We start from the raw sequence: 26396 nt of genomic DNA, 5'->3' as shown, positions 1-26396 counted from the left end.
TCCCTTTTCTCCACACCCTCTCCAGCATTTATTGTTTCTAGATTTTTTGATGATGGCCATTCTGACCAGTGTGAGATGATATCTCATTGTAGTTTTGACTTGCATTTCTCTAATGATTAATGATGTTGAGCATTCTTTCATGTGTTTGTTGGCAATCTGTATATCTTCTTTGGAGAAATGTCTATTTAGGTCTTCTGCCCATTTTTGGATTGGGTTGTCTGTGTTTTTGATATTGAGCTGCATGAGCTGCTTGTAAATTTTGGAGATTAATCCTTTGTCAGTTGCTTCATTTGAAAATATTTTCTCCCATTCTGAGGGTTGTCTTTTGGTCTTGTTTATGGTTTCCTTTGCTGTGCAAAAGCTTTTAAGTTTCATTAGGTCCCATTTGTTTATTTTTTTTAATTTCCATTTCTCTAGGAGATGGGTCAAAAAGGATCTTGCTGTGATTTATGTCATAGAGTGTTCTGCCTATGTTTTCCTCTAAGAGTTTTATAGTGTCTAGTCTTACATTTAGGTCTTTAATCCATACTCAGTTTATTTTTATATTGGTGTTAGGGAGTTTTCTAATTTCATTCTTTTACATGTAGCTGTCCAGTTTTCCCAGCACCACTTATTGAAGAGACTGTCTTTTCTCCATTGTATATCCTTGCCTCCTTTGTCATAGATTAGTTGACCATAGGTGCATGAGTTTATCTCTGGGCTTTCTATCCTGTTCCATTGAGCTATATTTCTGTTTTTGTGCCAGTACCATACTGTCTTGAATACTCTAGCTTTGTACACCAGTCAGAATGGCCATCATCAAAAAATCTACAAACAATAAATCTGGAGAGGGTGTGGAGAAAAGGGAACCCTCTTGCACTGTTGGTGGGAATATAAATTGATACAATCACTATGGAGAACAGTATGGAGGTTCCTTAAAAAACTACAAATAGAACTACCATACAACCCAGCAATCCCACTACTGGCTATATACCCAGAAAAAAACATATTCAAGAGGACACATGCACCCAGTGTTTATTGCAGCACTATTTACGATAGCCAGGACATGGAAGCATCCTAAATGTCCATCAACAGAGGAATGGATAAAGAAGATGTGGTACACATATACAATGGAATATTACTCAGATATTAAAAGGAACAAAATTGGGTCATTTGTAGAGACGTGGATGGACCTAGAGTCTGTCATACAGAGTGAAGTAAGTCAGAATGAGAAAAACAAATATCGTATATTAATGCATATATGTGGAATCTAGAAAAATGGTATAGATGATCTTATTGGCAAAGCAGAAATAGAGACACAGACATAGAGAACAAACATATGGACACCAAGGAGGGAAAGGGGGGTGGGATGAATTGGAAGATGGGGATTGACATATATACACTACTGATACTATGTATAAAACAGATAACTAATGCTCTGTAGTCACCTAAATCCAAAAGGAAATCCAAAAAAGGGGGGATGTAAGTATATGTATAGCTGATTCACTTTGCTGTACAGTAGAAACTAACACAACATTGTAAAGCAACTATACTTCAATAAAAAGTTTTAAAATCTTTTATGTTAATAGATATATATTTCTCAATAAAAATGCCAATTATAATTTAAATACCTAAAAATTAGAATATCCAAAATTTAATCACAATTAAGAACACAAAGAAATTGGCATATAATAATTCTTGTTCTTGTTTTTGAGACACTTGTCTTATTTTCATGTATATGAAAACCTTTATGATAGTCCCAAAGCTGACTTTTCCAATATCTTACTTTATATAGAAATTGGGGGTGCCAGATTTGACAGTCTATCTTTATAGGTCTGAATTTGATTATTGTAAAGAGGTATCTCACTTTTGTTTTAATTTTTTTTTTTTTTTTTTTTTGTCTGCATTGGTTGGTTCTTTGTTGCTGTGCTCAGGCTTTCTCTAGTTGCGGTGAGCGGGGGCTGCTCTTCATTGCGGTGCGCAGGCTTCTTGTTGTGGTGGCTTCTCTTGTTGTGGAGCATGGACTGTTGGAATGTGGACTTCAGTGGTTGAAGCACGCAGGCTCAGTAGTTGTGGCACACAGGCCCTAGAGCTCGTGGGCTTCAGTAGTTTCAGTGTGTGGGCTCAGTAGTTGTGGCGTGCAGGCTCTAGGGCCTGGAGGCTTCAGTAGTTGTGGTTCACGGGCTCCAGGGCGCAGGCTCAGTAGTTGTGGCATGCAGGCTCTAGGGCATGAAGGCTTCAGTAGTTGTGGCGCACGGGCTCAGCAGTTGTGGCTCAGGGGCTCTAGGGTGCAGGCTCAGTGGTTGTGGCGCACAGGCTTAGTTGCTCCACAGCATGTGCAATCTTCCCAGGCCAGGGATCGAACCTGTGTCCCCTGCATTGGTAGGCAGATTTTTAACTACTGCTCCACGAGGGAAGTCCCTCACTTTTGTTTCAATCTTAATATTTGTGGTTACTATTGAGGTTTACAATCTCTTCATATGGTCAATGTGTATTTGGTTCTAAATTAAGAGAATTTTTCTTAGTTTGTTTTTGTCTCTCAACAACTTTAAGTTAGTATTCTTAAAGATTCTCTGGCTCTTGTGAAATTGACCAGACTAATAGCCATTTTTTTTTAATGAATAATCGATCTGTCCTTTCTGGCAGTTTTTAAGATCTCCATATTTAGTGCTCTGAAGCTTACCTAAAATATGTAGAATTATTTATTATACCTGGAATCGTTTGTGCCTCCAAATTCTGAAGGCTCATGTTTTTCTCCAATTTCTCACACACAAACTGTTCAAATATTGCTACCTTTTTTCTCTATTATTATATAACTGTTGAGGGAGGAAAAAACGGTTCACCATTCCTGGTTCTCTTCACATTGATGGGAGCTACTGGCATTTCACACTGCTCCTTTTCTATCCCTCTACTGACACTGCCACAAAGAAAGATAATGGAGTAAATTCCATGGGCAGATATTTGGTAAAAGAATTATGTGTGGCATTTTAAAGTCAGTTCTGCTGTTGGACTCCAACTTAGAGGAGGCTGGAGGTCCTCCATCCTGAAGCCCGGCTGGGTCCTGCACTGCTTGACAAGCGAAGTCAAGTTTCCTAAGCCTGAGGATGGGTTCAAAGGCCCATTTGACACTCAATCTTGCTTTATTTCTTAATATGTTCTAAACATCATCAGTGAAAATAACCTAATTTATTGGATATTTCTTCCAGACTCCAGCATTTCTGGAACAATTAGAAGTGTGACAGACATATTGCTCATTTTCAAGACTGACATTTCAATCTCTTAAAAATTAGCTTGATGACTTTTTCTTTGTTTCACATTTTTGATGACATTTAATTATTTAAGATTTCAATATTATATTTTATATCCTGCTTTTAACATTGATTCTAGACTCCTAAGAGTCTAGTGCTGCTATTGGCAAAGCTGTAGAAAAGTGAAGTTTGGTTGAATTAGTGTTCCACTGTCCATTACCAAGCTTCCTGGTACAAGAAACAGTTTTGATGCAGCAGTGGAAAAAAAGCCAACTTCCCGGTACATATCTTCAACCTTCCTGGGTTTTGAGAGGCAGCAGAGTGTTTATTTTGGCAGAGACTATGAGTGACCTCATTACATCACTCCCAGAGGGAGACAGGACTGAAATGCTGTGGAAGTCTTTCCAGGAGGTCCAGTCTGAAGCCTTCTCTTTGAGTGTTCTCTGGATATTGGAAGCACCTGTTCCCCTGTATTAAATCACTCGTAGTTTAAAAGTCCTGGAGTAGTTTGTCCTGTCTAACTGTGACTTTCATAGGAATTCAGATTAGTTTCTGTTGACATTCCTTGCCAGATTGTAACAGAGTTAGGCATCCTATATATCTGATACACATCTCTTCAAAATCAATATTGCTCTTATGAAACTTTTCAATCTCTTATATTATGGTCTTTTAGCCTCAAACTAAGAAATGAATCAGGCTAACAAAATAATAAATAGCACTAAGGAACTCAAAATGAAAAGGAATACTCCCCTTTCCATTCCTCCCCATTTCCCAAGAGAAACACATGTTTAATTACTTCTGTGGTTAGTTTTTTTTAATGTATCTCTAAATGCTATAAATGTATTGTTGATTATCGATTTATTTTCATTAGATTTTTATAAACATTTAGTTTTAATTGTTAATGTTGAGAATATTTCCATTCCATTCTAGAGCTGTTAGGCTTTCATAATTTGTGGACAAATTTACAAGTTAACACCAGCAACAAACAAGGACGACATAATGACCACCACTGACATTGCTTTTCTAATAGCCAAATAGTGTCTACATTTAGATATTACTTCTTCTATAGCTTTTGTTTTACGTGAAGTTTCTAACTACATTTATTCCTTGCTGCTCAGGTTTAGGAGCCCCACAGTGTAACACACCTCTAATCACCTGACTTTAGAACTTTAGAAGTGAGAGTAAGAGAGAGAAAGAACTTTGAAAATTATCTTTAATGGAGCTCTTAGTGTTTTAATGGAGCTGTGGTGTTTTAGCTGAATGAGCACATAATAACGAACTTGTAAATTAGATACACATATCCAGCCATTCTCAGGCAGTGCTGGGAAACTCATACCTGGGCAGAGTCTTTACAAGTAAACTCATGAAAGATGACACACCACAGTTCATGCTTCTATAAATAGGCTGAACTCAATGAGAAAAAAGCAGAAGAGAGTGACCTAATTCCTTCTCTACCAATCAGATAAGACCTCTAGGGAAGAGAAAGTGAAAGGATAGGAAGACAAACAGTATTGCTTGCAATGATGTTGCTTCACTTGGAAATACAGAGCCAGGAAAGGGAGCTGTCTGCTGCCACTATGTGCAGCAAACTCTACCTTTATCATATGTGTGTATGCAAATGCTTCAGTCATGCACTCCCTTTCTATGGAATCTTTCATGCGTTGTTATTTCCTTGGCACTCTCCACTATTGTCATAGTCTGGACTGATTGAACGCCAGGCGACCAGCCTCATTCTGGAACTTATCTTCAGTGCTTTCCTATCATTTTCTAGATCCTGTATCTTCTTTCTCTGTTTACTCCTACATTACTTTCTGGGCTTTTCATTAAGTAACTTCTGAAGATACAACGCAGGATGTAAACTATTTGTGTCTCAAACCTGGAGATGTCTTTGTTAAGCGCTTACATTTGTTTGATAGTGTACCTGAATAAGAAATACGTCTTAAAAGTAATACTTTTCTTCAAAAAGTAACATAATTTTGCAGTGTCTTCTAGTACTATTGATACTTATGAGAAATCCATTGCCACTCTGAATTCTGTTCCTTTTAAGTCATCTATGTTTTTCTCTCGAGACGTTTAAGATTTCTTCTTATCCTTAGTATTCTGAAAATTCCCACTTCTACTCAAAATGAATCCAATACTTTCCATTTAAAGAGCTGGGTTTCCCTTCAGCTTTGAGAAACTTCTGAATTTTCTGGATAACTACTTTCCTTATGATTTTTTTTTCTTTCTAGAAAACTGTTCCTTTATTTATACATTGATCATATATGCTTCTAAAATTATTTCTCATATGTTGTCTTCTTTCTACTATTTAAAATATATTTTATTTCTAATTCATACATTTTTTAAGTTGAAGTATAGTTGAGTTACAATATTATGTTCATTTCAGGTGTACAACATAGTGATTCAATATTTTTATAGATTATTCTCCACTTAAAGTTATTATAAAATATCAGCTCTATTCCCTGTGCTGTATAATATATCCTTGTAGCTTGTTTACTTTATACATAGTAGTTTGTATCTCTTAATTCCCTACCCTTATCTATCCCCTCCTCAATTCCCTCTCCACTGGTAGCCACTAGTTTGTTCTCTATATCTGTGAGTCTTTTTCTGTTTTATATTCATTCGTTTTATTTTTCAGTTTACAGATGTAAGTGATAACTTATGGTATTTGCCTTTGTCTGACTTAATTCACTAAGCATAATACTCTCAGAGGCCATTCATGTTGCAAATGGCAAAATGTCATTCTTTTTTATGGCTATTCCATTGTGTATATACACCCCGTCTCCTTTAACCATTCTTGGCTCACTCCTCCTCGTAACTTCCCCTGTGCTTTCATTCTCTGGAGGTTTCCCTGAGTTCTGTCAGATTGGCTAATACCCACTTCATAGTATCGGCACTCTTGTGATGCTAACACTTCTTTTGCACCATCAGTAAATTTCTTTCTTTCTACTTTCCATTTCCAGAATTTTATAAGAAACACTCATTTGCATATGTTGGATTATGCTAATTTCTTCTTAATTTATTATTATTTTAAGGTAGTCTTCGAAGAAAAATATAAATGTGTAAAGTGAGCCTATAATGTGGAATTTGAAAATGCAAGTTATTAGAATATCTTAAGTTAAAACATACAGACTATTTTACTTGCAAGTGTAACTGAACCATTTATATAATTTATTATGTGTAAAGAGATGTCATATATTGAAAAAAGTATCATACTTGCATTTTTCATCCTTTGAGTTAGAAAAATCAACCTACCTTCAATCCATCCTTGTTACCATTTTGCATTCTTTATCAACCCTTTGTATCCTACTTTTTTATCCAGCTTAGATTCCATGGCCTCTATCTTAACCTCATCCATATGTACACCCCTACTTCCCCTTACCCTTCTCTAACTCCATCATACACCCACCCTGAAAAAAAACGAAATTCCAAGGAAATGCAATTATCTGCTTATTTCTTTTCTATACTCAAGCAGCAGAATGTGATATAGAAAGAAAAGTTTACAACCATGCTGTGAGTGTTACTTTAAATATTTGACCACATAATTCAAGTAAGAATACACAGTACTTGGTAGGCAATGACACTAGATTTCTCTTGTCAATTAATTCTCCCTTTCTCCAAGACAGCTACTTTAAACTACTCACCCATGTCAAACTAGGATGACCTCCTCACTTATTTTTTTATTTTATATTTTACTGAGAAATATAAGCAAACAAAATACAATTTCCCTCTCTTTATTTCACTATTAATTTTATCAGTCTACCTTCTCCCATACTCTCCACTATATCTCTTGTTAAATAAAAAAATAAAAATATTCCCTATTCCTATCCAATTCCAACTCTTCATGTGTCCACTGGATTCCATAACCTCTTGCTTGACCAAGGATTTTACTGAGATAATTATCTCCTGAATCACTAACTTCTCCCATTTCTCCCACTGTATTGTATCTTTCCCATTAGCATCAAATTATATGGTAATATCTGTTATCTGAAAAAAATCTTCTGCAGACCCCCACATTTCTCTTCCTCTACCACTCCTTCAATCAGCAACACTCCTAGAACAAATTATTTATGGAAACTTTCCTATTTTTTACCTTCTAGTCTCCTGTCAATCACTGCAGTCAGGTCTTTAACTATTTCTCCACTAAAATTACTCTTGTCGAGCTCACAAACATGTTCCATTTTGCTAAATCCAATGGTCAACAATTACTGTCCATCTTACTTGATCTTTCAACAGCTTTTGAAACAGTTACTCCCTGCCGTCCTTTTGGACTTTTTTCTTCTCTTGTAGTCGGGAGCAACTCAATGTTCAGACTTTTTCTCCTCCCTCATGGTGATTCCTGGCTCCTTACGTCATCCTGATCTCTAGACATTGTAGTATCACTGACTTCTGTCCTTTAGCTTCTCTTTTTTTAACTATACAGAATTTTTAGTCATCTGACACAGTCTTAAGACAGTAAACACATGCCACTGACTTCAAAATTCTGTATCTCTAGTTCTTATTTACCCCTAGTTCCAGATTCATATGTCTGCTACTCATCAACTTCCCTTGTACGTCTAGTACTTCAAATTAAATACTCAAAGCAAAACTCTTTTCTTTAGAACACAAAAATACTGCTCACAGTCTTCCTCATTTTATAAAGAGCACAAGTGTGCTTAGGCCCCTAACCCAAGTTACATATTTGTTAATTTTCTTTCTTGATGTATCAGTTATTGAGGTGGGCATTGCTGATATCAGTAACCCAAATTTTGATCTTTCTATATAGAATTAGATACATCCCCACTGCCTTCTGTGTTGCCTTTTCTCCCTGCATCCAAAGCTACTCATATGCAGAATACTGAGACAGCACATTTCAAAACTTCCCTTGAAATGAATGGCCCCTGCCTGTAGGTTTAAGATTCTGATTTCTCCAATCTCATAAACAAACTACAAATCATCCATTCATCTTACAATTTCTAAAATTTTCCAAAAATATTTTGTCCATTGCCATCTCCTATCTCATTCTCTCTTTTACTTTGAGGTTATGCGTTTTTCATTATTTTATTGTCAGTTTAGGGTGGATTCTGGAGAGGCAACTAAATACATCTTTGTGTCCATCATGTTTAACTGATACCAGCATTAGTTACCAGAGTAAAATTTTTGAAAAAGTCTTAATGTTTAATAATAGAAAAGTAGCTTAGTAATTTATGGTAATTCTGCTTAATGGAACAACATGTCATAATTAAAATAATTTTTATAATGATTACATCATTATATGGAAAATGCTTATAGTGAAGAACAGAATAATAATTTTACATTCAATGCATTTGCAATAGTATTTAAAACATTCATTAATGGGAGAGTAGTAAGAATTAAAGGTACACTTCAACATGTTAGCAATGTATAGAAATGATAAAATTAGAAATCATTTGTAATCATTTTTCATCATGTCTGTGTTCTCTACATTGATTTCAATGACTTGATAATACTTTGATAATGTAAAAGAAATTGGATAATAGAATAAGTACATAGAAAAATGCCTTATTCACATAATAAAAGCTTCATGTCCAAGTCTTTGTAAAAATCAACAATGCCCATCTCCATGCTAGCTCACCAATTGTTTCTACCAGCTGGACATATTGGCGATTCACCAAGAGAATGGAGATCACACCTAATTTCCATAATTATGGAAATTGTTTAGCAGCTGTTATTTCTTTTCTATTTAACCTTTCTATAAGAATATGTATTTTGTAAAAGGATTTGAGAATGACAATTAGTCCACCTTTGTACCATCAGTATAGATAACGTAGGCAGATGAACAGCCTGCCATTAACTAGCTACCTAACTAGAAAAACAATGTATCTTTCCTCAATATAAATATTTTTATCTGTTGAATGAAAGTTTGACTTCAACATAGCTACTATAAGCAATTCTGTACTTACTTTATATATAACAGAGAAATCTATTTTAAATGTTTTATACCAGTTGCTTTCAAACTTTCTTAGTAAATGGTCCTTTTAACATCTTAGTAACTTTTTCATGGCACATGGGCCAAAAATGTACTTAACAGCTCCATTTATTTATTAAAAAGTTTCAAAAACTTAGTATTTACATCCCAATAATTAAAGTTTTGAAAAAATTATTTGTTAAATTAAACTTAAAAAAATTATTTCATTCTTAAATAATCACCATTACTGATACTGAATTTGCCTTTTAGGCTCTGTACCACCTCTCAAACCTTGGAATCAAATTGGACTCCATCATCTTTATTTCCTATTCCACACTGATTTTCTTGCTTTATAGAGCAACGAGTGAAACCTCAGCTTCACAAAAATATGACATCATTGAAAGATATGCAATGGAATCCAATGTTGAAACTGTGAAGTATCTCAAGCTAGTGTTTGCATAGTTCCTAGCACATACTGAATATCTCTCTCTCCCTTTGTCTCAAAACGTTTAAATTGTCCCTCAGTGGTTCTCTGGGTGCCTTAACACATAGTTTTAGAGTTGTGGATTTACACACATATCTAGAATACTTAGAAAGCTAGTATCTATTCTACTTTTGGAGACATGTTTGGATTTAAAGAAATTAGAAGATCCTTCCGTAGAAGTGTTATAAGTCCAGAGCCGAAAGAAGCCCTAAATGTATCTAATTCAATTAACCTGCTTCACAGATGAAGACATTAAAACAAGTAGGTAACAAGGCTTGCCAAGGGACACAGAGCTAATTAATAGAATACCACTGTTATATCATTTTTGATGTTTTATTACAATGTTCTGTTGATGTATCAACTTTGATCACTGAAAAAGAGGAATCATGTCTTTAGCCTTTCATCTCCTAGTCTTGGCACAGGGCGGACTGTATGTGCTCAGTAAATGACCCCTTAACTTATTTAAAAGTCCAGGTAGGCATTCATAGTAAGTCAGGTCTGATTCTTTTTTTTCGCATAATAATACCTTTGAGAAATTACTTCTTACAATCATATGAAACAAAACACAAAATTTCATTTGCTCACTGGTTTGATAAGAAAACCAGTAGTCCTCTTGCTTCTTGATATCAAATCTTTACAACTATTCATACTTCATTAGAATAGCTTTCAGAGCATCAGCCCTAATCTGTATCTATTTTAATATCACGAATTTTTGTCTTATTTAACAAACTAAAATTTTTATTATTTCAGGCATACTTGACTGTTTGTTTTTATGGCACTCAGACAAAAAAATCTAAGCAAAGGCAAGGAATTGGTTATAAAAATAACTGACTATTAACTAACTCAAGAATAATAGAGAACTGCATGTATTATTTTATTCACATATGACTTTATTCAGCTTACCAATTTAATTAAAATTTTCTTAGTTGCCATATGCTGCTGTAGCTTCCAGGAATTCAATGTAGTATAAAATGCTTATTGTCAGTAGTTCAAAATCTAGTAAAATATCAATACATAGAAACATAAACAACTAGCTCTAATAAAATGTGATGACTGCTATAGCAGAACAATAACACTAAAGGCAAAGGGCAGTTTATTCTATCTATATAGTCCAGAGAGGAGGGGACAATTGAACCAAGGGAGAAAGTTTGGCCAGGATGAAGAAGAAGCATGAGCATAAAGAATCATAAAGGTTTAGGAAATTTCTGTGAGAGAACACATAGCTAGGTGGGTTGCAGTTTGGAAAGGAAGAGATAAAGACAGAATTTTAGTCTGGAAATGTATAAAGGAGGAAGCTGAGTCTCAGAGAGATTAGTATTAACTCATATCACCTGGGAGGGACTCATCATCTCACACTCAGACCCCTATAATACTCTTGATAAATGGTATGTTTCCTCCACAGTAAATATTCAGCTATGGTTCTAATTTATGTCTTCAGGACATGTCACAGGCCCCAGAATCATCTGTGTTTGAACTCTAAGCATCATCTGATCCTGGAATCTTATTTACTTTCTCAGATCTTTTATAGTCCCATAATAAAATGTGAATAATATAAATTTTGAAGTTTTTATGTGAAAATTAAATGAGACAACGCATTTATATTACCTAGTGCAATAACGAGCCCACAGAAGATGTTAAAATGAAAGAAAGAAAGAAAGAAAGAAAGGGGAAGGGAGGAAGGAAGGAAGGAAGGAAGAAAAAAAGTTAGATTATCCATCCCATTCAAACTTCATTAAACCACACCATTTAACATTGCCACACTGTTTTAATCTGCTTTTGGCATTTTCCTTAAGGCAAGGTTAGCAAAGTCCAATAACCAGAAGAAGTGATAATTAACATAGCTGAGAGACGATAACAAATTTCAGGTGATATGATTATATTGTGCCTTTGGTAGGGACTGCAGAAAACTGGACAACTCATGCCCTATCTAAAGAGACATCCAGTGTTCAATGTTCAAGTCCATGTTCAATTGGAAACATGTCATGTTGAAATGTAGGCCAAGTTTGATCAGATCTTCCAGTTTTTCAAGAGAAGCTGGAAATCTGGATTTTAAATGCAAAATTTTCAAATTTTCAAGTGCTTTCTTACAGCGTTAATCATGTATTACTTTGCGTGCCCCCTTCATCAACAGGACTTCAATTTCATGGCTATTCTGGTCCAGTGCTAGAGGAGTGTTTTATTTTTATGCCAACAGTCTTTACACTGCTTGTGTTTACATAAATGACCTGCCCTCTAATACTCCTGCAAGCTAGCTAAAATGGCCTTGGGGAAATGCACATTGCTCATACATCTTACCTGTGGGCATCCTTAGGGAAAAGGGATGGAGTAAATTGAGTCAGCTTCCCTGAGTTGTCTTGGTTATTCAACAGATAGTGAAAACAGAGTGTATTCTGGGGAAAATGGCCATTTTGCATATTAATTCATCGCTGGGATAACAAATAAGGTGAAAGACTTTGCTCCCTCTTCACATTATAAACTTTCTGGGCTCCAGGAATTGGGTGACCTGATTGGCCAGGACCACAGATAGAGGATACTGTAATAAAGTGAAGGAGAAAGGAAGGAAGATTTCCCAAGAGGCAGATTTCTATGGAGAAAGCCCCTGAGGCACTTGGGGAAATAAATTAATTCTGCACCTGGAACAATGCAGCTTCTTCCCAAGCCTAGTGCTTGACTCAGACCACCTTGCACTGAGACTGGGCATTTGCCATCATTTTCACTCTTAGGCTCACTACTTCCCTGACTTTGTCTTTCTCTGCTGCTTTTATTCCTCTCCTGCTTATTTTCTTGTTAAATGGAGTAAAAATTTCATCCAGTTGGATCTTTAGACAGGCAATTGTTAAACATTAACAAGAATTAGTAGAGAAGGCAATTATAGCACTATACTTTTGACACTATTCTAATGAGCATTTAGGTGTGCATATTTGCTTTGTTGTTCTTCTCCTTATGGCCCAAGGCTGCTCAGATGGCAGGGTGGGAAGAGCACTGATTTAAAATTTGCAGAACTTCGTTGAAACATTGTAACAAAGTGACATTAGGAAAATAACTTCTCTGAAAGTTGGCCTTTTCAACTCTAAAATATTCTTAACTCCCTTGTCATTGTATTTCACTGAAGATTAATGTAGCTAATTTAGATAAGATCACTACTATTCTTCCCCTCCCCCCAAATTGATTTGAATTAGCGCGTGCACACACACATACATACATACACACACAATTTATAAAAAATAAAAAGAATAAACAAATCTATTCCATGTAAACGCTAACTAAGACTTTATGGTCTAGATTAGGGAAATCAAACAATGATCTTAAATAAGTCCACCTGAATCCACATAGCTACAATAGATGTTAAATTTTGCTCTGAATAGTCTAAGGTACAAGATGAAAAGGAGGATATGGTCACTGGTAAAACTTATTCTTTTTATTCACAGTTGGAGAATGTTCTTAATTTTTTGAAGAAACAAAACTCAGAATTTCCTCGTAATCTTTCTAAATGAAATGTTCTCTATTGAGGCCTTAAGGTAGTTTATAATGTCTGATGTGTAACCTTATTGAAAAATAAAGTCCAGTGGAATCACATCATATCCATCATTATCATTTATCTATATTTGCATTACTTACCTATCAAAGAATTTCAGGCTGACTAAAATATGTGGGTTATCTCAGGTCCTAACTGCATTAAATTATACATTTTCTCAGCAGAATTGTGAGAAACTAACTGAGAAGCTACAACCGATAAGTATTAGTTTGTGGGGGAAAGGCAGAAAGAACAATAAAAAATACTTCAGATATTTTTCAGTCTTTTATATGTAATCAGTGCCTGCAACTTTGGACTTTGTCATTTGATATGTGAACAACAGCTTTAGTGATTACTACCATCGATCTTTTGACATAAAGATTTTTCTTTTGATGTGTGGTTAGAAAGTGCTATGACAACCTACAACTGAATCTGAGAACTAGAATTTCCCAGAATATATTATTCTGAATTGGGATTTACTTTAGTAAAGAAGTGTTTCATTAAACTTGTATTAAAAAATGGTAATGTAAAGCAGTTGTGCAAATAATATTTAAACTAGAATATAACATGGTTACAGAGGTATTCATGTGTGTGTATTACTAGACCTGCATCTGGTACTATTATGTCTTCCTGGAAAGCACGGGCCTGGTACAAAACTGATGCAGAGAAAGGAAAAGGAAGGAAGTAACAATTGCAATCATTCCTCTTTTACAGATTCAGTAAAAGGGGAAAAATACACACACAAAAAGACTTCCATTCTTTATACTGAGCTCCTTTTAAGTAGAGTTATTCTTGACAATCTGGATGAAAAATAAAATCCATCAAAAGAATAAATATTCAACAGGAGGAGAGCTCAGATAGTCACAAGATAAATAAAGCAGCAAGCAATTGTTCTCTCTTACCAATAGAAGACATTTCAGCAGTTTCTGAGGGTTTCCCTTCAGTGTCACCATAGTAATGAAAACTCATTTCAGTGAATTGAAATTAAAAACTACTGAATAGTGAAGCCTTGAATTTGATTCTGACATTTTTAAAACTATAATATTCGACTTAAAATGTCACTAAAAATTACTGTCTCATTTTTGTAAAGTAGTTTGCTTCTTGAGGGAAAATAATTGCTATATACAAAGAAACTGTGCCTTGGTTTCTGCAGAGTTTGTTTCTCCATAAATGAATTAATATCTATATGTTCTAGATTTATTTTTGCCACATAAACATGTGTCTCTACGTACAAAAGCACTTTTTCAAGGAAAAGAGTGAAAACACTATAATCTCTTTGGTTCCCAAGAGAAAGAATGGAGAAAACAGTAGGAGCCCTGTTTTCTTTCTCTGTTGAAATCCCATGCCTCCTTCACAGACTTTTTCAGTCAAGATTCCCTTTCTACTGAAAGTTTCCATCACCCTCACTGGATGGACTGTTTTCCTTCTGCAAAATTTCATAGATTTTCCTAGTGATTATTCCAAGTAGCTTCTTTATACGTCTAATCACAGCTTTCTATGGGCAAAGCTTAGCCCTGGAGAGGTTAGTCTCTTGGAAGCAGAGAGTGGATCCACCCTGCACCAGAGGTGTGCCTTGTGCATGCCAGGTGCAGAGGTAACCATGTAATCATACCTGGCATGAAGAGAAACGTCAGAGTATCCTCCACCCACACTAGTTGTCAAAGAGGAGATTTCCATTTTAAAAGGACAGTAACAACAAGACGAAAAGACAATCCTCACAATGGGAGAAAATATTTGCAAATGAAGCAACTGACAAAGGATTAATCTCCAAAATTTACAAGCAGCTCATGCAGCTCAATATCATGAAAACAAACAACCCAATCCAAAAATGGGCAGAAGACCTAAACAGACATTTCTCCAAAGAAGATATACAGGCTGCCAACAAACACATGAAAAGATGCTCAACATCACTAATCATTAGAGAAATGCAAATAAAAACTACCATGAGGTATCACCTCACACCAGTCAGAATGGCCATCATCAAAAAATCTACAAACTATAGATGCTGGAGAGGGTGTGGAGAAGATGGAACACTCTTGCATTGTTGGTGGGAATGTAAATTGATACAGCCACTATGGAGAATAGTATGGAGGTTCCTAAAAAAGCTAAAAATAGAACTACCATATGACCCAGCAATCCCACTACTGGTCATATACCTTGAGAAAACCATAATTCAAAAAGAGTCACGTACCACAATGTTCATTGCAGCTCTATTTACAATAGCCTGGAGATGGAAACAACCTAAGTGTCCATCATCGGATGAATGGATAAAGAAGATGTGGCACATATATACAATGGAATATTACTCAGCCATAAAAAGAAATGAAATTGAGTTATTTGTAGTGAGGTGGACAGACCTAGAGACTGTCATACAGAGTGAAGTAAGTCAGAAAGAGAAAAACAAATACCGTGTGCTAACGCATATATATGGAATCTATAAAAAAAAATGGTTCTGACGAACCTAGGGGCAGGACAGGAATAAAGATACAGACGTAGAGAATGGACTTGAGGATATGGGGAGGGGGAAGGGTAAGCTGGGACGAAGTGAGAGAGTGGCATGGACTTATATACACTACCAAATGTAAAATAGATAGCTAGTGGGAAGCAGCCACATAGCACAGGGAGATCAGCTCGGTGCTTTGTGTCCACCTAGAGGGGTGGGATAGGGAGGGTGGGAGGGAGACACAAGAGGGAGGAGATATGGGGATATATGTATATGTATAGCTGATTCACTTTGTTATACAGCAGAAACTAACACACCATTGTAAAGCAATTATACTCTAATAAAGATGTGAAAAAAAAAAGCACAGTAACAAGATTTCTCTGATCCCAATGGTACCTGTGTCTCTATACTTCCTGCCCTGGCATGACCAACGCTAACTATAGGAAAGGCTTCACTACCCCAAAACACATGTGCTTTCACATCTCCTACGTTTGTAAAAATGACATTCAAGCACCCATTTTCCCTGATTAAGAGGAAGTCTTCCTTCTCCCAAGAAAATATTAAATCAACTCATTACCATAAGTGCTTTGTTGTTGCCACTAGGTCCCATTTAGAGGACGGTTTCTACACAGTTTTATAAATGTCCTCTGTTGCAATAACAGTTTTGCAAATACAAATTCTTCCTGGCAACATCATACTGCTTCTGGTCAGACTTCACATTTACAGCTCTTTTCAGTTTGAACTGCTGAGCCACCTTCTCCATTCCTCGTTCAGTTTTCATGAGGCTCTAACCACCTATCTTTCACCAAGCTTATTTTTTTAGCACAGGTACCAATTCAGATTTCTCTCTTAAGGAGTTCTTTTTTCAGACCCTTGTTATCTTTTTCTTCCCAGCAGATCAATTATAGGGTCACTCAGTTCATACAAGTAGCTTTCCATACCTTTGATTCTCAGGATTATAAGGATGCGGGATCTTGTTCCCTTCCCTCCCAGAAGTCGCTGTGTTCTTTATATAAATCATCCATTTCCTCTCAACAGTACATGTGCCCAGAGCTCTCAGGAATGGCAGGTAGCATTCTCCAAGCCACAACAAATCAGTTACATCCCTCCACCCAGGTAATGGCTTATCTACTCAACTTAGACTTGCATGATGATAAAGAAAAAGCCCCTTAAATGATTCCTCCCATAATCATGAAAATCTGCTTCAAGGTGATTGCTGTTTTCCACCTGTGCACACAGAAGTGATGAGCATGATTATTATTTACTCTTAGATAATCACAAATGGCAATTTCAGTACATAATCTTCCATCATGCCCAGTGTGCACAAAAACAGCAAATACCGCTGTAGCTTATGTAAAAAGTACCTGTGACATAAGTTCTTCTTTATTCCTAAAAGAACAATGGTTTTCCAAATCTGTCACTTACACTCTGTGTGTGACTTACTGCAACTAGTACTCTCTGGGCATTAGTTTCCACATCTATCATGTAAGAAGTCCAACATAGCTTAACAAAACCTTTTTAAAGATTCATCTAATACATATTTTTAAGTTATTATTTGTCAGTGACATAAAGTTTTTGTCCTCTAAATATTTAAAATATGTTGGTTGAGAAGATAGTCACATATAGGCTGAACATCAAACAAATCAGAAGATTGATTACTGCAGTAGAATTACAGTAAAGTACAATGGGAGCACGGTGAAGTTGGAGTTCAGCTTAGGGAAACAACATTTTGACCAAACTATAGATCTGGAGGGCAGCAAAAGTAACGTTGTAAGTCAGGGCTTTCTGGGTCCAATCCTGAGCTCTTTCCAGATCAGCATTGCCATCTACAATAACTGCATAAAGATCAAATTGAGTATTGTTTATGACAGGAAATTTCAAAGTAAAAATTGTTTTTAACATTTCATATATAAATGCTACTAAATATAATAATTTCGATACATTCTGTATCTTTCACAGCTCTATTATATACCCTGATCTGTATGTCACTGGGGGGGGAAATGTGTTATGTCCAATGCAGTGGAGAAAAACATGGGCTTTGGAGTAGATTGCTAGCTATTTAAGCTCTCTGAGCTTCAATTTCCTCATCTATAAAAGGCTTTGCAACATTCAGAGAGAAATTAAATGAAAAAGTGAATGTAAAATGTCCAGCATACTGTTTGCACAAATTGTTACTCTAGAAAGGTTTGCCATCTCTCCTTAAGTTAAGAGAAAATGTTCCTCTAAGTCAATATTGCAGAATATTCGAAATGGCAAGAACCTTAGTGATAATCTAGGTTAATTCTTTATTTTTCCAGAGGTGGATGATAAATCCCGTAGATTTGATTTTACTTTCCAAAGGTCACACAGAGATTTAAGAAGATAATTTTCTAATATATTTGAGCCCCCTTTCTATGCCTAGAGTAAGACTGCAATGTGTAATGACAACCCTGTCCTGGAGTTTAGAAAGTCCATTCAACACCACACCTAAAAGATGAGACAGGCTGAAAAGATGCCATGAATCCCATCAACGAAACTACTTTCATTATAAAAAGTAGTGTCTAAATTTGTATTCTTTCTCCAAGGCACTGGTAATTGTGCTAAGAAAGTCGAAGTGGTAATGCAGAGCAGAAATATATTTTATAAAATAAATAATTATGAAAAGTGACTTTAAATACATTTTTCATTATGAGGCTGATGCTTAACTTTATACAATTTTTTTATATACATACACCTGACTGATTTTATTGTTTTTTTTCATTTGAATGTTTATTTTTATACAGCAGGTTCTTATTTATTATCTATTTTATACATATTAGTGTATATATGTCACTGCCACTCTCCCAATTCATCCCCCCACCCCCAGCTTTCCCCCCTTGGTGTCCATACCTTTGCTCTCTTCATCAGTGTCTCTATTTCTGCCTTGCAAACCAGTTCATCTATACCATTTTTCTAGATTCCACATATATTTGTTAATATACTTGTTTTTCTCTTTCTGACTTACTTCACTCTGTATGACAGTCTCTAGGTCCATCCATGTCTCTACAAATGACCCAATTACGTTGCTTTTTATGGTTGAGTAATATTCCATTGTATACATGTACCACATCTTCTTTATCCATTCAGCTGTCAATGGGCATTTAGGTTGCTTCCATGACCTGGCTATTGTAAACAGTGCTGCAGTGAACACTGTGGTACATGACTCTTTTTGAATTATGGTTTTCTCTGGGTATATGCCCAGTAGTGGGATTGCTGGGTCGTATGGTAATTCTACTTTTAGTTTTTTAAGGAACGTCCATACTGTTCTCCATAGTAGCTATATCAATTTACATTCCCACCAACAGTGCAAGAGGATTCCGTTTTCTCCACACCTCTCCAGCAATTGTTGTTTGTAGATTATCTGATGATGCCCATTCTAACTGGTATGAGGTGATACCTCATTGTAGTTTTGATTTGCGTTTCTCTAATATTTAGTGATGATGAGCAGGATTTCATGTGCCGCTTGGCCATCTGTATGTCTTCTTTAGAGAAATGTCTGTTTAGGTCTTCTGCCCGTTTGTGATTGTGTTGGTTTTTTAATATTGAGCTGCATGAGCTGTTTATATATTTTGGAGATTAATCCTTTGTCTATTGATTCATTTGCAAATACTTTCTCCCATTCTGAGCTATGTCTTTTTGTCTTATTTAAAGTTTCCTTTGCTGTGTAAAAACTTCTAAGTTTAATGAGGTTTGTTTATTTTTGTTTTTATTTCCATTACTCTAGAAGGTGGGTCAAAAAAGATCTTGCTGTGATTTCTGTCAAAGAGTGTTCTTCCTAGGATTTCCCCTAAGAGTTTTATAGTGTCCAGTCTTACATTTAGGTCTTTAATCCATTTTGAGTTTATTTTTGTGTATGGTGTTAGGGAATGTTCTAATTTCATTCTTTTACATGTAGCTGTCCAGTTTTCCAAGCACCACTTATTGAACAGGCTGTGTTTTCTCCACTGTATACCCTGGCCTCCTTTGTCATCCATTAGTTGACCACAGGTGTGTGGGTTTATCTCTGGGCTTTCTATCCTGTTCCATTGATCTATATTTCTGGTTTTGTGCCAGTACCATATTGGCTTGATTGCCGTAGCTTTGTAGTATAGTCTGAAGTCAGGGAGTCTGATTCCTTCAACTCCATCTTTTTCCCTCAAGATTGCTTTGGCTATTCAGGGTCTTTTGTGTCTCCATACAAATTTTAAGATTTTTTGTTCTAGTTCCGTAAAAAATGCCATTGGTAATTTGGTAGGGATTACACTGAATCTGTAGATAGCTTTGGGTAGTATAGTCATTTTCACAATATTGATTCTTCTAATACAAGAACATGGTATATCTCTCCATCTGTTTGTGTCATCTTTGATTTCTTTTACCAGTGTCTTATAGTTTTCTGAATAGAGGTTTTTTACCTCCTTAGGTAGATTTATTCCTAGGTATTTTATTCCTTTTGTTGCAGTGGTACATGGGAGTGTTTCCTTAATTTCTCTTTCAGATTTTTCATCATTAGTGTATAGGCATGCAAGAAATTTCTGTGTATTAATTTTGTATCCTGCTACTTTACCAAATGCATTGATTACCCCTGGTAGTTTTCTGGTAGCATCTTAAGGTTTCTCTCTGTATAGTATCATGTCATCTGCAAACAGTGACAGTTTTACTTCTTCTCTTTCAATTTGGATTCCTTTTATTTCTTTTTCTTCTATGATTGCTGTGGCTAAAATGTCCAAAGCTGTGTTGAATAAGAGCGGTGAGAGTGGGCAACCTTGTCTTGTTCCTGATCTTAGTGGAAACGGTTTCAGTTTTTCACCATTGAGAACGATGCTGGCTGTGGGTTTGTCATATATGGCCTTTATTGTGTTTAGGTAAGTTCCCTCTATGCCTACTTTCTGGAGCGTTTTTATCATAAATGGGTGTTGAATTTTTTTGAAAGCTTTCACTGCATCTATTGAGATGATCATATGGTTTTTATTCTTCAGTTTGTTAATATGGTGTACACATTGATTGATTTGCATATATTGAAAAATTCTTGCATCCCTGGGATAAATCCCCCTTGATCATGGTGTATGGCCCTTTTAATGCGTTTTTGCATTCTGTTTGCTAGTATTTTGCTGAGGATTTTTGCATCTATATTCATCAGTGATATTGGTCTATAATTTTCTTTTTTATAGTATTTCTATCTGGTTTTGGTATCAGCGTGATGAGTTTCTGCTGAGATATCAGCTCTTAACCTATGGGAGTTCCCTTGTATGTTATTTGTCATTTTTCCCTTGTTGCTTTTAATAATTTGTCTCTGTCTTTAATTTTTGTCAATTTGATTACTATGTGTCTTGGCATGTTTCTCCTTGGGGTTATCCTGCTGGGACTCTCTGCACTTCCTGGACTTTGGTGGCTATTTCCTTTCCCATGTTAGGGAAGTTTTCAACTATAATCTCTTCAAATATTTTCTTGGGTCCTTTCTCTCTCTCTTCTCCTTCTTGGACCCCTATAATGCAGATGTTGGTGCGTTTAATATTGTCCCAGAGGTCTCTTAGGCTGTCTTCATTTCTTTTCATTCTTTTTTCCTTATTCTGTTCCGCAGCAGTGAATTCCACCATTCTGTATTCCAGGTCACTTATCTGTTCTTCTGCCTCAGTTATTCTGCTATTGATTCCTTCTAGTGTATTTTTCATTTCAGTTATTGTATTATTCATCTCTGTTTGTTTGTTCTTTAATTCTTCTAGGTCTTTGTTAAACATTTCTTGCATCTTCTCGATCTTCTCCTCATTCTTTTTCTGAGGTCCTGGATCATCTTCACTATCATTAGTCTGAATTGTTTTCTGGGAGGTTGACTATCTCCACTTCATTTAGTTGTTTTTCTGGGGTTTTATCTTGTTCCTTCATCTGGTACATAGTCCTCTCTGCCTTTTCATTTTGTCTATCTTTCTGTGAATGTGGTGTTCGTTCCACTGGCTGCAGGATTATATTTCTTCTTACTTCTGCTGTCTGCCCTCTCTGAAATTTTGAAAATGATCTGATTTGACAAATATCTTCATGTTCCAGAAAATCAAGTAACCAATTTTTATCATTATTTTGCTTTATGACTTAACTTCAACTAAATCAAGTTAAATCCATGTTTAATAAGCCTTTCTTTCCATTCAAGCTCAATCTAGGAAGCACTGAGAGAAGGTAAGAAAAGCTTATCTGTAGCAGAATTACTAGAGAAATGACAGTTTATTTTGTTTGATTGTCAAGTTTACTGATTTTACAGTTTTGCCTTTTGTGAATTCGTGATATTTTCCAGTGAAAATAACTAGGAAACATTTGTTTTGGTAAAATTGCCAGAAGGATTCTTTAGTTACTCAAATAAAGCAAATAAGAATAGAACTAGTATTTTACAGGAATTAGATAACCAAGTATTTTGCCTACAAAGTTCTAATTATAGCTAAATATTTGGGAGGGGAAACCACACCTTTCAATACTCACTGATATGCAGAGCTTCAGTTGGCCATAAGTTAGAAAATTTTTGTTGACTCCAAAAGTATATTGAGATAGAAGGGTCCAAAACCCTACTATCCTTTCTGTGTGATGACATGTATGTTAACTTCTGTGATAGAAACTAGTAAGCCTCAGGCATAGACTATGCACTTGGGAAAATTCAGTTCTTTCACCTACATCTCTGGACTTTGCTATTCCATGATCTCCAATGTGTACGTTACAACATTAACTTTTCTGTAGCTAGGGCCTCTGACTTTGCTTACTCAGGTCTGCACATAGCCTTCATTCTAACTTGACAGCTTTGGTAAGTATTTTTGAACTTTAATATTCTACATTAAACATGTTCAGCTTCATCATATATTCTCTGCTACCCATGTGTTCTTGTCTATTCCCTTTAAGCCTTTCTTCAGTTTTCTTAATGAAATCAGTATATTCTACATCCACAAGCAGGAACTTCCTACACCTCAGTGTGACACTAACCTCATTAAATAGGAAACTTACCAACAACTCATCACTGAGACTATAGCACCTTTATATATTTTTTTAAAAAAATTTCTCCCCATGATATGGAAATCAATCAAGATTAAAATTTAAAACATGTAAGAAACCACCTACCTCCATGGATTTCACATTTTTATCGTACAGTATTTTTGTGAAATGTTATTTATACAGTTTTACATATTTTATATATAAATGTGCAAAATAGACAAGGGGATTTTTTAACAAATAAAATTAAAATATTATGTGTAATGACATGGATAATATTCACGTAATAAGGAATCACATAGCAAAATAAGGCCATTTTAGTGAATATGTAATTTTGAATTAAGGGAAGGGTATTTATAGAACCTGTAACATACTGATTATTTCTGGGTTTTGTTTTGGTTGCCCAGTATCAACAAAACTCTGATTCACACATTTAAATATCTATAAACAAGGGCAATGTTTAATTCAGCAAAAAATGCAGAAAAGACCATTCCATTGCACACATAAAAGAGTGTCTTATCTTGGACTACCTCAACACAAAACCTAGACTGGGAGCTTAAACAACAGAAATTTATTTTCTCACAGTTTTGTTTTGTTCTTTTGGTTTTTTTTGGTTGTGCCACGGGATCTTAGTTCCCTGACCACCAGGGATTGAACACGCGCCCCCTGCAATGGAAGCATGGAGTCCCAACCACTGGACAACCAGGGAATTCCCCAATGCCTCTTCTTACAAGGGCACTAATCCCATCTCTAGGCACACCTTAATGACCTCAACACCCCAAGGCTCCATCTTCACATACCATCACATTGAGAGTTGGGGTTTCAACATGATTTTTCGCAGGGCACAATTCAGTCCACAGAACAGTAGAAATGTTTAATTAACAAAGAATACAGAGAGTCTTTATTCTGTTCCACTCAAAAAAGGAGTTAACTCAGCATTTGCTCCACAATGGACACAAAGTATAAAAATTGTATTACAACACATTTAAACATGTACTTTTTCAGGTTTTTTTCTTTTTTTTTCTTAAGGTGAATGTGATTGAGAAGTGAAACTCCAGTCACAATTTGTAGAACTCTAGAAGAACCTCTGTTGACCTTTAGGAAAAACTGCCTTGCTACTCCAACTCATTTATTTATAGAAGAAGAAAGTACAGCTCAGAAAGAACTAACCCTGTTGAGATAAATAATGACCTAGTAGCCAAGATAGGATACAACCCTCAATATTGCCACTGCTTTTCCCACCTTACTTTCCCAATAAGCCACTACACTACTACATCCATGTGAAAATATATGTTTGTCCTTCAATTTGTTTAATTTCTTTGCCAAGGTCTTTTTGGTAGTGACAATTTAATTGAAAAGTAAAGAAAATTCAGTAAGGTATAAAGATGGCTACTTTAATTTTATTGTTTCAATCCATGTTCTACATTTGAGAAGCATTGATGAGGTAAATTATAATATGTCTCCAGCTGTGGTGTAAGGTAAAAGGAAGAGAGAAAGAGAGAAAAAGATTGAGACAAAGAGAAAGAGAAAGGCAGAGAAAGAGAGAGAGGAGATTGGAGACACATAAGGTGTCTTGTGCAGTTAAGAAATTCTATTTTAAAATAGTGTTACACTTGTGGTTTTGTTGTGCTAAAATTTGTAAATTATCTTTCTTGAAAATATACATGGTAGACAAATTCTGCAGATAAATGACGTTCGTTGTTTGATCACCACTGGTAGTTGCTAGGTGTACTGAAGACATACTGATTTTGCAAATCAGTTAGTAGTGAAATTGTTATGGAAATCCTTTGTAATTACAATACTTCAGTGCCAAATAAATCCAAATCTTTTCTGATCATGTGAAGCTATGAGGAAAACTTATCTGAGGGGTTAATACGTCTTAGAAGAGGTGAGCTCTGCAGACATCTTGTCTTTATTCCAGTAGTGATGAGACAGATGCTCATTCAAAAAGAATACACTGTGAGAGTATTGTGCTCAGAGTGCAACCCAATCCACAAAACTTTTGAAATGTTTTATAGTTTTATGTTTTTGATAGACATATAGCTTAGTAGGTGAAAGAGAGTTAGAAAAGGGTAGAACTTAGAAGAACCTGTTGGCCTTTCACAATCCTCCAACATCCAATGCCTTCATTCTCTCATGTCCAGACATTTTAGAATGCAGAAATATATCACTTTTAAGTGACTATGTCCATAAGATTATAAATACGATTCTCAGTTTCTTCATCTGCAAAATGGAACTATAATAAACCACAAGGTTGTTGTAAGGATGAAATGTGATAATATAATTACAACACTAAGCATAATAATGTTCAGGTTACAATAAAAGTTGGTACGTAATAAAAATATATCCTCTAGAGAGAAACAATTCTATTGTTTTTTTCCATAGGCCTAATTAACCATCATAGATGTCTGGGAGTCCATCCTGACATGTTTGCATGCCTACTATGTCAATCATTCTTCTTTTACCTTTAATTCCTAAAAAAGACCTAATACTCAAGCAAAAGAGTGTTCGTGGTATGATAAGCCTTTGGATACTGCATTTTAAAGATTCGTTTAAACAGTATGTGAAATAACCCCCTACCTTCCAAAGAATAGGAAGAATTCATACCGCTACCTGCATTTAATGGATGTACAAGGGAGGGTGAAGCGAAGCCTGCTGAGAGCAGGCTGATGGGTGATCATGGGGATCTGGGGGTCAGCAGCTGCCTGCCAACCACTGCAATCTGCTCCTGCTCAGATCTAGCTCACTTAGCTCTTACAGTCCCAAAGCAAAGGGAAGACACTGTGAGAAATAATTCAAGGGAAAGTAGTACTCAAAGGAAAGTAAGATTACTGCTAAATAATAAGGAGCAAAGGCAGGAAAACATGCATGGATGTAAACAGAAAAAATAGAGGTAAAGAAACTAATGAGAAATGACTTAATGGATGTGCTTTCAGGCCACACATCCTGCATTTCTACCTTACATCAGACACATCTTAGCTGGATGGCCTTAGAATGACATTTAACTATCTGAGCCTCAGTCTCCCTCCATGTAAAAATGGAAATAGAATTGATCCTGTGTGGTTGATCAGATGGTTAAGTGAAAATGCATGTGGAACTCATTGTACCACTACTAGAACTGTAAATATGTATGATGCCTATGTTCAGAGGACATAAAGGAGAATTAAGAGAAGCTTCATGACAGAGTGAAGAAAATATTACAAAGAGAACATAAGCTTTGGAGTCAGAAAATTCTGGCCTTGATTCACAGATCCAGTACTTAGCAGCATTTTGACATTGAGACTAAGCTTAAGTTTTCTTATCTGTAAAACGATGGCAACAAGATCTACATAGCAGGGGTGTTGTAAGCATTAGAGATGCTATATGTAACCTACTTATTATTGTGCATGGAACAGTCTCTTCAAATTGAATTACCTCTTACTGAAAATTATAAGACATATAAATGAAAAAAGAAAAAAACTTTTCCCAGAACTTTCAAAGATTTGTAAAGGACATTCACATTTATTTATTCACATCCATTTGTTCACTGTATGCCTTCAGTATTCCTACATCATACACATACAAAGAAATAACATGGTTTACACATGAGGCAACTAAAGTCTCGGAGGTTAATTAATGAGTATCTAGTGACAGGGCAGAAACAGGAGGTCAGGTTTACCTCCGTGGAAGCTTAAGCTCTTTGGAACTATGCATCCTTCTCACTCTGCTCTTGTATCAATCTGGAAAAGATGTTTATTGGCAACAACCAACCCAAAAATACCACTTTGTCTCAGAAAAATGACACATCTATTTTTCTGGAACTCTTGGACATGCAAGGGCTGTGGCAACTACCATGTAATTTTCTA

This window comes from Hyperoodon ampullatus (genome assembly GCF_949752795.1).
Source record: "Hyperoodon ampullatus genome assembly, chromosome: 15".
Taxonomy (NCBI): domain Eukaryota; kingdom Metazoa; phylum Chordata; class Mammalia; order Artiodactyla; family Ziphiidae; genus Hyperoodon; species Hyperoodon ampullatus.
This window is presented reverse-complemented; position numbering follows the sequence as displayed.